The sequence below is a fragment of the Mus caroli genome, chromosome 10 (assembly GCF_900094665.2).
Source record: "Mus caroli chromosome 10, CAROLI_EIJ_v1.1, whole genome shotgun sequence".
Classification (NCBI taxonomy): domain Eukaryota; kingdom Metazoa; phylum Chordata; class Mammalia; order Rodentia; family Muridae; genus Mus; species Mus caroli.
The window spans coordinates 4436550-4447969 of record NC_034579.1 but is presented as its reverse complement, the minus strand read 5'-3'; positions in this window follow the sequence as shown (position 1 = coordinate 4447969).

Here is an 11420-nt window from a genome sequence, read left to right as displayed (position 1 = left end):
TATGGGGGACTTTTGGGATAGTATTGGAAATGTAATTGAGGAAAATATGTAATAAAAATATTTAAAAAAAAATAGAAAAAGAGAAAAAAAAAAAAAAGAAAAGAAAATCAACTACATAGATAAACCCTTAGCCAGACTAAGTAGAGGGCACAGAGACAGTATCCAAATTAACAAAACCAGAAATGAAAAATGAGACATAACAATGAAATATATCTTAAAATAACTATTCTGTTTTTTTACTATCAACAGTCAAAAATATTAAAATCATGTTCTACAAACATAAAAAAACATAAATGAAAGGAAATTGTGATAGGCTCCTGATTAGACAGAAACCTTTCCATCTCCAAGGAAGAAGACGAAGCGTAACTGTGGCTTCATAGAATGAATTGGGTAGTGTTCCTTCTGTTTCTATTTAGTAGAATAATTTGAAGAGTATTGGTATTAGGTCTTCTTTGAAAGTCTGATAGAATTCTGCACTAAACCCATCTGGTCCTGGACTGTTTTTGGTTGGGAGACTTTTAATGACTGCTCCTATTTCTTTAGGAGTTATGGGACTGTTTAGATCGTTTATCTGATGGTATTTGGTATTTGGCTAGAAATTTGTCCATCTCATCCACATTTTCCAGTTTTGTTGAAGTTTCCAGCTTTTGTAGTAGGATTTGATGATTTTTTGAATTTTCTCAGTTCCTGTTGTTATGTCTCACTTTTCATTCCTGATTTTGTTAATTTGGATACTGTCTCTGTGACCTCTGGTTAGTCTGGCTAAGAATTTAAAGAACCACCTCCTGGTTTTATGGATTCTTTATATAGTTCTTTTTGTTTTTACTTGGTTGATTTCAGCCCTGAGTTTGATTATTTCCTGCTGTGTACTCCTCTTGAATGTATTTGCTTCTTTTTGTTCTAGAGTTTTCAGGTGTGCTGTTAAACTGCTAGTGTATGCTCTCTCCAGTTTTTTTTTAGAGGCACTCAGAGCTATAAGTTTTCCTCTTAGCACTGGTTTCATTGTGTTCCATAAGTCTGGGTATGTTGTGCCTTTGTTTTCATTAAATTGTAAAGTCTTTAATTTTTCTTTATTTCTTCCTTGACCAAGTTATCATTGAGTAGGGTGTTGTTCAGCTTCCATGTATATGTGGGCTTTCTGTTGTTTTCATTGCTATTGAAGACCAGCCTTAATTTATAGTGATCTGATAGGAAGCATGGGATTATTTCAGTCTTCTTGCATCTGTTGAGGCCTGTTTTGTGACCGATTATATGTTTTGGAGACGTTTTGGAGAAGGTACCATGAGGTGCTGAGAAGAAGGTATATTCTTTTGCTTTAGGATGAAATGTTCTATAGATATCTATTAAATCCATTTGGTCCATAACTTTTATTAGTTTCAACATGTCTCTGCTTAGTTTCTGTTTCCATGGCCTGTCCGTTGCTGAGAGTGGCGTGTGAAGTCTCCCTCTATTATTGTGTGAGGTGCAATGTGTGCTTTGAGCTTTAGTGAAGTTTCTTTTATGAATGTGGGTGCCCTTGCATTTGGAGCATTGTTGTTCTAATGAGTATGAACTGTCCTTCCTTATCCTTTTTGATAACTGTTGGTTAAAAGTTGATTTTATTCGATATTAGAATGACTACTCCAGCTTGTTTCTTGGGACCATTTCCTTGGAAAATTCTATCTTTGACACTGAGGTGTGTTTCCTGTATGCAGCAAAATGCTGGGTCCTGTTTACATGTCCAGTCTCTTTTTCTATGTCTTTTTATTGGGGAATTGAGCCCATTGATGTTAAGAGATACTAAGGAATTGTGATTGTTACTTCCTGTTATTTTTGATGTTATTTTTATGATTATGTGGCTATCCTCTTTTGGGGTTGTTGAAAGATTACTTTCTTGCTTATTCTAGGGCATAGTTTCCCTCCTTGTGTTGGCATTTTCCATCTATTATCCTTTTAGGGCTAGATTTGTAGAAAGATACTGTATAAATTTGTTTTTGTCACGGAATATCTTGGTTTCTCTGTCTATGGTAATTGAGAGTTTTGCTGGGTATAGTAAACTAGGCTGGCATTTGTGTTCTCTTAGGGTCTGTATAACATCTGCCCAGGATCTTCTGGCTTTCATAGTCTCTGGTGAGAAGTCTGGTGTGATTCTGATAGGTCTGCCTTTATATGTTACTCGACCTTATTCCCTTACTGCTTTTAATATTCTTTCTTTGTTTTGTGCATTTGATGTTTTGACTGTTATGTGATGGAAGGAATTTCTTTTCTGGTCCAAACTATTTGGAGTTCTGTAGGCTGCTTGTATGTTCATGGACATTTCTTTCTCTAGGTTAGGGAAGTTTTCTTCTATAATTTTGTTGAAGGTATTTACCTGCCCTTTGAGTTGGAAATCTTCTATACCTACTATCCTTAGGTTTCTTCTTCTCATTGTGTCCTGGATTTCGTGGATGTTTTGGGTTAGGAGCTTTTTGCATTTTCTTTGACTGTAGTGTCAATGTTTTCTATAGTATCTTCTGCACCTGAGATTCTCTCTTCTATCTCTTGTATTCTGTTGGTGATGCTTGCATCTATGACTCCTGATCTCTTTCCTAGGTTTTCTATCTCCAGAGTTGTCTCCCTTTGTGATTTCTTTATTGCTTCTATTTCCATTTTTAGATCTTGGATGGTTTTGTTCATTTACTTCACTTGTTTGGTTGTGTTTTCCTATAATTCTTTAAGGGATTTTTGTGTTATCTCTTTAATGGCTTTGAGCTGTTTTTCCTGTATTTCTTTAAGGGAGTTATTTATGTCCCTCTTAAAGTCTTCTATCATCATCATGAGATGTCATTTTAAATCAGTCTTGCTTTTCTGGTGTGTTGGGGTAACCAGGGCTTGCTGTGGTGGAAAAACTGGGTCCTGAAGATGCCAAGTAACATTGGTTTCTGTTGTTTATGTTCTTGTCGTTGCCTCTCACCATCTGGTTATCTTGCTGTCTCTGACTGTGGCTTGTCCCTCCTGCAAGCCTGTGTGTCAGTACTCCTGGGAGGCCAGTTCTCTCCTGGAGGAATTTGGGTATGGCCCTGGAGGGTCAGCTTGAGGGTGCAGACAGAAACCAGAAGGATCCTGTCTCCAGATGTTCCTTGGTTCCTGTGTCCTGATGGCTCTGGGCAGGTCTCTCTTGGGCCAGGAATTTGAACAGAAGTGGTGGTCTTACCTGTGCTCACAGGTGTGTCTGAAATCCTGGAAGACCAGCTCTCTCCCAGTGGTATTTGGGTATGGAGCTCTGTAACACACAATCAGCTCTGGAGGCAGGTCTCTTGGGCTCTTATGAGCTTTTATAGCATTAGTTTTCACACTGAGGCCTATAATCCACTTTGATTAAATTTTTGGTCTTAATTTTAAAAAATCATAATGACTGGACTCTAAAAATCTAAAAGTAATAACTTTTTTTAATTTTTAAAAATCAACTGCAAATTAAAGCAGGTGAATCCATGTGGAATCTGATACTGCTCTGTCTCCTGGGCATTTTTACTCTCGTTCACCACACCAAGCTCCAGCTGAGGCTGGGGAAGGGATGTGGAGTGGAAGAAGATGTCAATCCTCTACCTGGTCTCAGTATCAAATAAATAAATTGTTAGAACATTGTAGGACTGTGGGTGCAGGTTTGTACTTCTCACATCTGCTTCTGTGTGGACACAGAGCAGTCATTGCCACATCTGGTTTTGCAAAGTACTAGATGCTCTAAGGCAGTGGTTCTCAACCTGTGGGTCTTAACCCCTTTGGCAAACTTGTATCTCCAAAATTGTGTAGATTATGATTCATAACAGTAGCAAAATTACAGTCCAAAGAGTAGCAACAAAATAACATTATGGTAAAGGGTGGCAGCCTTAGAAGGGCTGAGAAGCACTGTCCTGAAGTATAAGAAGTATGAAGTATGAGAAAAGCAACAAAGGGGGGTTAGGTTTTCTGCTTTACTAAGGGGTCCCTTTGGAATCTCAGAGTTTCCTTCTGCTCGTATGACATGAAAGTACTAAGTCAGTGCAGGCTCTGCTGGCCTTAGAGGAGAGCACTGGGTCCAGCTGAGTCTCTCTGGGGCTGAAGCGGGATGGTGAGTGTCGCAGCTATAACCACCCAGAGCTGGGAGTCTGTCAAAGCAGGAACTCCTTTTATTGTATCAGTCTTTTGTTTATATAGGGTTGGGGAAGGAGGTGGGCATTTTTGGTGAGGTGAGATGACATAGCGGGTGGGGAAGAGTGATGGAGGGTATGGGGTGTGATGATGTGTGGGATGGTGATCTCATGGGGCCTATAAGAAATTGACACATCAGTGGTAGCTAGGCAGAGGCAGGCTTAAGTAGGTTGGAAGTGAATGAGTTACTCCAGTATGTAAGTAAGACAGGTCTCTAAACTCGAGCAAAGGCTCAGGCTTCCTCACTAGGCCTCAGTATCTGGCCAAATAAGGCCCAACAGTCATGCAGTCCCTTACAGCCCCAAAGAAGGAATCCTGGGGTTCCTCAGAGCCCCCTCTGACCCTCCCTAGTTTATAAACCAGTCCAGCTTTCCAGAGTGCCAGAGGCTCTTATAATCTATCAGTATAAATGGAAATTATTTAATAATAATAATAACAACGGTACACTCTGCTCACTCTCAGCCAGTCAGCATTGAAGAGGCTGGTGCCTAAAAAGAGGGAGAAACCAGAGTGTAGGCTACTGGGTGCTGAAGACAGCAGCTCTGGGAGTCTCTTTGGGGGACTCTTCTGAGATGGTCACAGGCCAAACACTAGGAGCCCTACCCTGGGTGTGAATTGATGATGAATACAAGAAATACAAGACGTTGGCCAAGCTCTGACGTTAGCCCGGCAGAGTTTGGCCAATGTCAGAGCTCTACAACACCATAAACCACTGCATTTGCAACAAACAGATTCTGAAGGACTATTTTGAAAACAACCTTCCCCCAGCCCCCAAAAATCTTCCCTGGAGTTGAACCAAGTCAAGGAACACTGGGAGGCAGAAAATGTCTTCCTGGAACATATCATGTAATACATCTCTTTTTCAAAGAATCTACTTTCCTACTTCACAATATATGGTCAACTCCTGCACCGTTGAACAATATCATCTTAAGAATTTACCACATCGAGTTCATTGAATGAACTGTATTTTTGTTAAGTCTCCCAGCCCTCAGAGTCCTCAGTCAGTCAGCATCTCTCTCTGGTCGCCACAAATGGCTTGTGATGAATGCCCTTCTCTGAGAGAGTATTCCAGGAGCTGAGTCAGTGCCTTCCCATCTCTGCCCAGGAAGTGAAGTGCTGTGGTGTGACTAGTCAGAGCCAATGTCACAGGGGCTTCTGAACTCTGTTCTTTCTCGAACATTGCCTCCTCGTCCTAACTGACCAGGAAGCTTGGGACACCAGCATAAGGCAGAATCTATACATTTTAAGTGTGTGTAGCTTGCTCAGTAAGTCTGGCCTAGCTACAAAGAAGTACCCAATAAAGAAAAGCAACCATGAGAAACAAAGCTATTGCAAGGGTGCCCTGAAGCAGTGTGGAACTGTGGGAATGAAAAGCTAAGAAAAGATAGCTTTGAAGGAGCCTGAGGAGATTCCAGTGCTGTTAGCTGAGGAATTGTGGAGCATGGCTGAAGGAAGGGTAGGAGAGAGAGATGAGGAAGAGACCAAGGAAAGTGGGGGAGGAAAAGAGTCACGGTCAAGCAAAACATGGAGTCCAGAGGATTCACAAACAAGTGGTTTTGAGTGGAGGAAATGAGAGATGGTGACAGTGGCAGTGAGAAAGGGGAGGGACAGCATGAACAAAACCTCTGCAAAGAAAGCCTCGTTCCCTTGCTGTGTGGCCTCAGACTTGTGAAGAAATGCGACTCTGAATGCCTCTCAGCAACTGCCTAGCTGTGGAGATTGATGCGACTCACCATAGTCACACAAATACTACATTCGAGAGTCGTTCTGAATGCAGATAAAATCGGAATGATCAAGAGTAAGTGACCCTATTGAAGCAATCGTTTTCAACAGCCAGTTGGGCAGAGCAGCCAGTTGGTTGTGCTCAGCATCCATCTAAGAGTACCAACCAGGGAGTCATGATCAGCGACAGTCACTCAATGACAGCCAATTAGATTAGATAATCAATGTCAGTCACTCAGAGTCAGCCAGTCATAATCTGCCACGCACTCCAGTCAGTCAGCTTGACAGGCTGAGGCTTGGAAGCTACTCACGAGGCAGAAGAGTTTCACAGAAACTCACTCCTGGAGTCTGGCGTTCTCTCTAACCCATGCATTAAGTTTCTAGTGTATGGATCCATGTGTATGGATCCATGTACTCTCTTTTAGTATTATCCTATTATAAGTGCCTTTTAAGATTGAATTCTGACATAGCTAAAGCCTTCGCCAATGTTTCAACAGTCCTAGAAAGTCCTTGAGCAGACCATGGGCTTGGAAATTCAGTAAGAATGTTGCTATTCAGTGACATACAGAATTGCCTCTGGCATTACACTATCACTTAGAATAAAAGCCAAGTCGCTCCCATATACAGGAATTTACAATGGTTTAGGAAGTAGATCAGGCTGTGATTTTAGAGTATTGCATTATTCATGAGATGGTTAGCTAGAGTGGAACTCCTTAGTTAGAACCATGACTTGGGTGTGAAAGCCCTTGCCCTAGGAGAGTAAAGACCTCACACCTGGCTTATAAGACTACAGCTGACCTTAGATAGGGCTGACTTTGTCTCAGTTATTTTTATTGCCCAGTTCCTTCCAGTCTTTGTGTTTTAATTCCTCTGTTTTGTGTAAGAGTCATTAAGCATCCGGTAACCTCATTTGTACCTTGNGGGTATGTCACCCAACTTCCTTATTGTCATAATCTACCATGCACTCCGGTCGAGTCAGCTTGACAGACTGAGACTTGGAAGCTACTCACGAGGCAGAAGAGTTTCATGGAAACTCACTCCTGGAGTCTGTATAAAGTGTTTGATGCTCAATTTGACAAATTACATTTAGCTTCTACACAACCTCTCCTGTGTACATCTATCTGTCATCTCATCCGACGCTTTGCCCACCCGCAACTAGAGACCTATTCCATGCAGACAAAGGGGCCCAGAGGGTCTGCGGCAATAATCCCTGTCCGTAGATCAATGAATCTATGCTAGCCACCCGGTAAGTGCCAGTCAGTGAATCAGACCAGTTTGTCTTTGTCAGTCAGTCACCATCACTGTCACTCAGACAACCCTTGTCCATCAGTTAATGACGTAGTCACTGTTAGTGGATTAGTGTTAACTTAGTGAATGTGTTGGTGCCAGCTACTGTCAGTGTCCCTCTGTCTGTGTCAATGATCCAAAGACATCCATTAGTGGGTCACTGGGGCCATGACTCAGTGATGTCAGTCAGTGTCTGTCAGTCAAGCAACACCAGTCACTGTCAGCCAGCTGGCCAGACTTAAGCATGGCATTCGCAGGTTTCTGAATGCTTGCCTGCTGTCTTTCTGTTTTTCTCAGCACCGTTTCTGTTTCTGAGACTTGGACAGGTGTCCCTCATCTGTGTGTCTTCGGAAACTCACAACAAATTACTTATCCAGTGGGGTCAGGTCCATTGCCCTTCATTTCCAGCTGCCCCACCCCCACGTCCACCCCTCACCCCTTCACACTTAGCCATTGTGACAGTGAGTGTCCTGGAAACATCAGCTCAGATGTAAGACAAAGGAAGCAAAGCCAGCCTTTTACTCCAAAAAAACCTCTTCAGCCATAGGGGTGTTGGGTGGCATCCTCCCCACCTAACTGTGGATAAGCAGATATGAGGGTCACCAAATAGGAGAGGAGGTTGCTAGGGACATCTTAAGGCTTGGTTCAATCCTCAGGTTTGAACATAGTTATGGACAGGTGTTCTGTCTGTCTGACTGTCTGGACAATGGCCTTCTATCTTTTTGAAGGATCTGCTCCTCTCCTTCCGATGTCCACCCACCCTGTAGGTTTGTGAAGAAACTAACCCTCACAGTTTACACCCATGTGCTAGCCAGAGGTGGACGTGAGAGCCAGGCTGATTGGCTCAGGAATGAGTGCGTGACCCACATCGGGTCACTCAGGACTCTTCCCTGGGGTTATTTCAAGGCTGCTTCTTGAATCTTTAGCTGAAGGAACTGTGCTTGAACCTGCCTGCAGAATAGCTCTCGTTGTCTAGAGAAAAGCCTGGAAGGAAACGGGAAGGGGGAAGGAAGGAAGGAAGGAAGGAAGGAAGGAAGGAAGGAAGGAAGGAAGGAAGGAAGGAAGGAAAGAAGGAAAGAAGGAAAGAAGGAAAGAAGGAAAGAAGGAAGGAAGACAATCTAAGAAGCAGATCCAAAAGGAAACAGGCAGGAGACACCTGGTGGACTTTGCAGCCTCAAATGATGCGTCCACCTCTGGCCTCCTGCTGTTTGGTTCTGTGAGCCAGGTTGGCAGCCAAGGAACCTTGCCTAATAGGATGTAATTGCTGCCAGGTGTGGGTAGCTCTTGCCCATTTGGACGTGAATTATTCCCTGTGTGTTTGCTCAAATCTCTTGACTTCTCCACTCTAGAAGCCTGTATCAGGCCTGGTCAGAGACCTCCTGGGAAGGACCCCTCATCCTTGAGCAGGGGGCCTAGCACCTGCCCTGGATGCCCACGGCTCGGTTGCTGTTGTTGTTTGGGTTTGCTATAAGGTGTGTGTTTAGTGCATTGTGCATTCGTACTTGCATGTGCATGCATGCTCTAAACCACACATGTGCTTGTGTGTGTGTGTGTGTGTGTGTGTGTGTGCGTGCGTGTGTGTGTGTGTGGTTTAGAGTGTGTGCATATTCATGCATGGTTTAGAGCATGTGTGCATAAATGTGTGTGTGTGTGCATAAATGTGTGTGTGTGTGTGTGTGTGTCTGTGCACGCGCGTGTGTGTTGGACAATGACTGCTTATCGCTCGGTGTTTTGCTGAGCTCACCCTGGGTGCTAAGAGTGATCTCTCCGTGCCTACCTTCTTTCTAGAGTTTCATAGAAGGTGTCCTGTGCGGTGACACAGGACTCTGTACTTAGAAGAGCCCCGTGCTTGGTTTAATGCTCCACTGTCACCATCTTGAAATTGCTGCACAAGACCCCACGGATTACAGACCTGATGCTGGCTCCATGGAGCCCCCTTGTGGTGGGATTCGTGATGCCCATGAACCTCTCCAAGTCCCTAAATTCCTTGTTCCTTAAAGTCCCTTCCCCTCTCTAAGATCTCTGTTGCTTCCCTCTACTCCCATAGGGGACTTTTCTCTCAGAGACTACCAGCCCTTGTGACTTCATCCAAACTACCCATGCCAGCCGACATCTGGTCCACGGCACTCCATCTGACTTCACATCAAACTGAAGCTGGACTTCACTTTACTTAGAACAGTACTGAAAGAAGCAGCTTCTCTTGCTTCTATGGCTCAACACTCAAATCCTGTGATTCAGCCTCAAACCTCCTTCCAGATGGAGCCTCTGGGAAAGCACAGCCTGGCCCCTCTGGGGAGAGACACTGAGAAGAACTCCCTCGGCTTCTGAGTTTCGAAGGGGGAGCTAAACTCTGGAGTCTCTTTGGTGGATCTGGAATGGGTCTAGCAAACTGATGAGTAGCCTGTGGTCTTGGGAATAGCCTGCTCATTAACTTGCGATGAGTCCAGCTACTTCTGGGGGAGGGGGAAGGCGGGCTCTAGCATATCTCCACAGCGCCCCCCCCCCAGGGAGGGAGTACGGAAACTGGACATTAGCCAAGACTTCTCGCCCACCCTGTTAAACCTGGGGGTGGGGGTTGCTGGGCGGGGGAACAGTGGAGAAAAGAACTGACAAGAGAAATCAACGCACGGTTTGACGCTAGAGTCCAGGTGTGGAAAGGTGGTTTATTTTTGGAGCATGGTAACAGTTATGCAACTAGAGATGGCCCATCTATGTCTCTCATCCGCGCACGGTTTTGTGTCACAAGGGCATACTAAGACTTTGGAATTTCCCAAAGGTGATTACATCCGAGATGTGTTGTTTCCCGCACACACCTCCTTTCCCCGCTTGTACTTTTCTTAATCACAGTGAACCAAATAAAACAGCTTTACAGCTTACTAAAACTCAAACTTGCCTTCAGAGGAGCAGTTTAAACGTTTCCAACTATCAATTTACAATGCATTGATTTGAAGCATGGAACCATGGCCTAAATGAACCGAGTATTTCTGGAAGGCAGGCTGGGGCTGAAAGAGACTAGATTGCGAGAGAAATAATGAGGCCAAGACAAGTTTTCTCTGATCAAGGCCCGAGAGTTTACTAAGAGAATGTGCTTATAAAGGGGGGGAGGCCCATCGCCCACCAATCCATTCTTGGTGCCTGGGGCCAGCCTGTAGGATAGGATATGTCTCTGGAATGTCTCAAGGGTCTCTCAGCAGGTAGCAGATTCTCTGAGAAGAGCAGTGGTAGTTGACATAACAATAGAGCTATCTAAGTCGGAAGACTACACCCCAGGTGATCTCATATTCAGTGGCAGCAAAGTCTGAATCAGCCTGCTTCAAGGCTGAGGGAGGCTACAAACAGTGGCTCTAACAGTCTTGTGGAAAGAAACACACACAAACACACATGCATGCATACACACGTGTGCACACACACACACACACGCACAGGCACACACATGCACTCGAGGGAAAAAGTTCAAAGGATCTAGAAAGAGTGGACCGTCTTCAGGACCGGGGACTACAGGTAGAAGCAACACTCTGAGAACAGCACATGCTTTGAAAAGGAGGTGAGGAACAATCTCTACTGAGCCATGCTAAGACTGTGTTTTTAAAAGAGGGAGGACTTCCAGGAAGCCATATGGCTGTCCTGGTGCCAAGGAGTTGAGTTTACCATGAATACCGCAACCGCATTTTTCCTGAGGCATACCTTTGCTATGCCAACAAATGTGACTAGTAATAAAGGGGTGTTTCCCAAATTTACCTATCACACTGCAGGAACTCCGAGGCTTTGGCAAAGAGTTCCCACTGGCAGGTCCCTTCTGACTCTCTCTCTGACCAAGTGAACTACCAACTCCCTCATGAACAAATGAGTTACAACCTGGCAGGCTACCATTGTAACTGGAACATATGGGTGCTGCCTACAGATGCTAGGGGTCCCTCAGGATGCTAGGCCCATGCCCCGAAAACACTGTATCATTTCTTGTCCCTTGTAAATGAATGAGCTTCTTTTCCCCCAAACCCAGAGCCAAAGTTATCTAGAAGACACAACTAAGTGAAGTTGCAAAAAAAATTCCGCCAGAATCCAAATCTATGCTGACCCACCCAGAAGCTGATTTTTGTTGTTGCTGGGGTTTTGTTTTTGTTTTGTTTTGTTTTTTGGTTTTTGTTGTTGTTGTTGTTGTTTGAGGGGGTGGTGGGTAGACTGGAATCTTATCTCTGTAAGGTGCAATTTAGAAGAGTTTATAAAATCACCACAAAGAAAGGCTGATTTAAAAAAAAAAAAAAAAA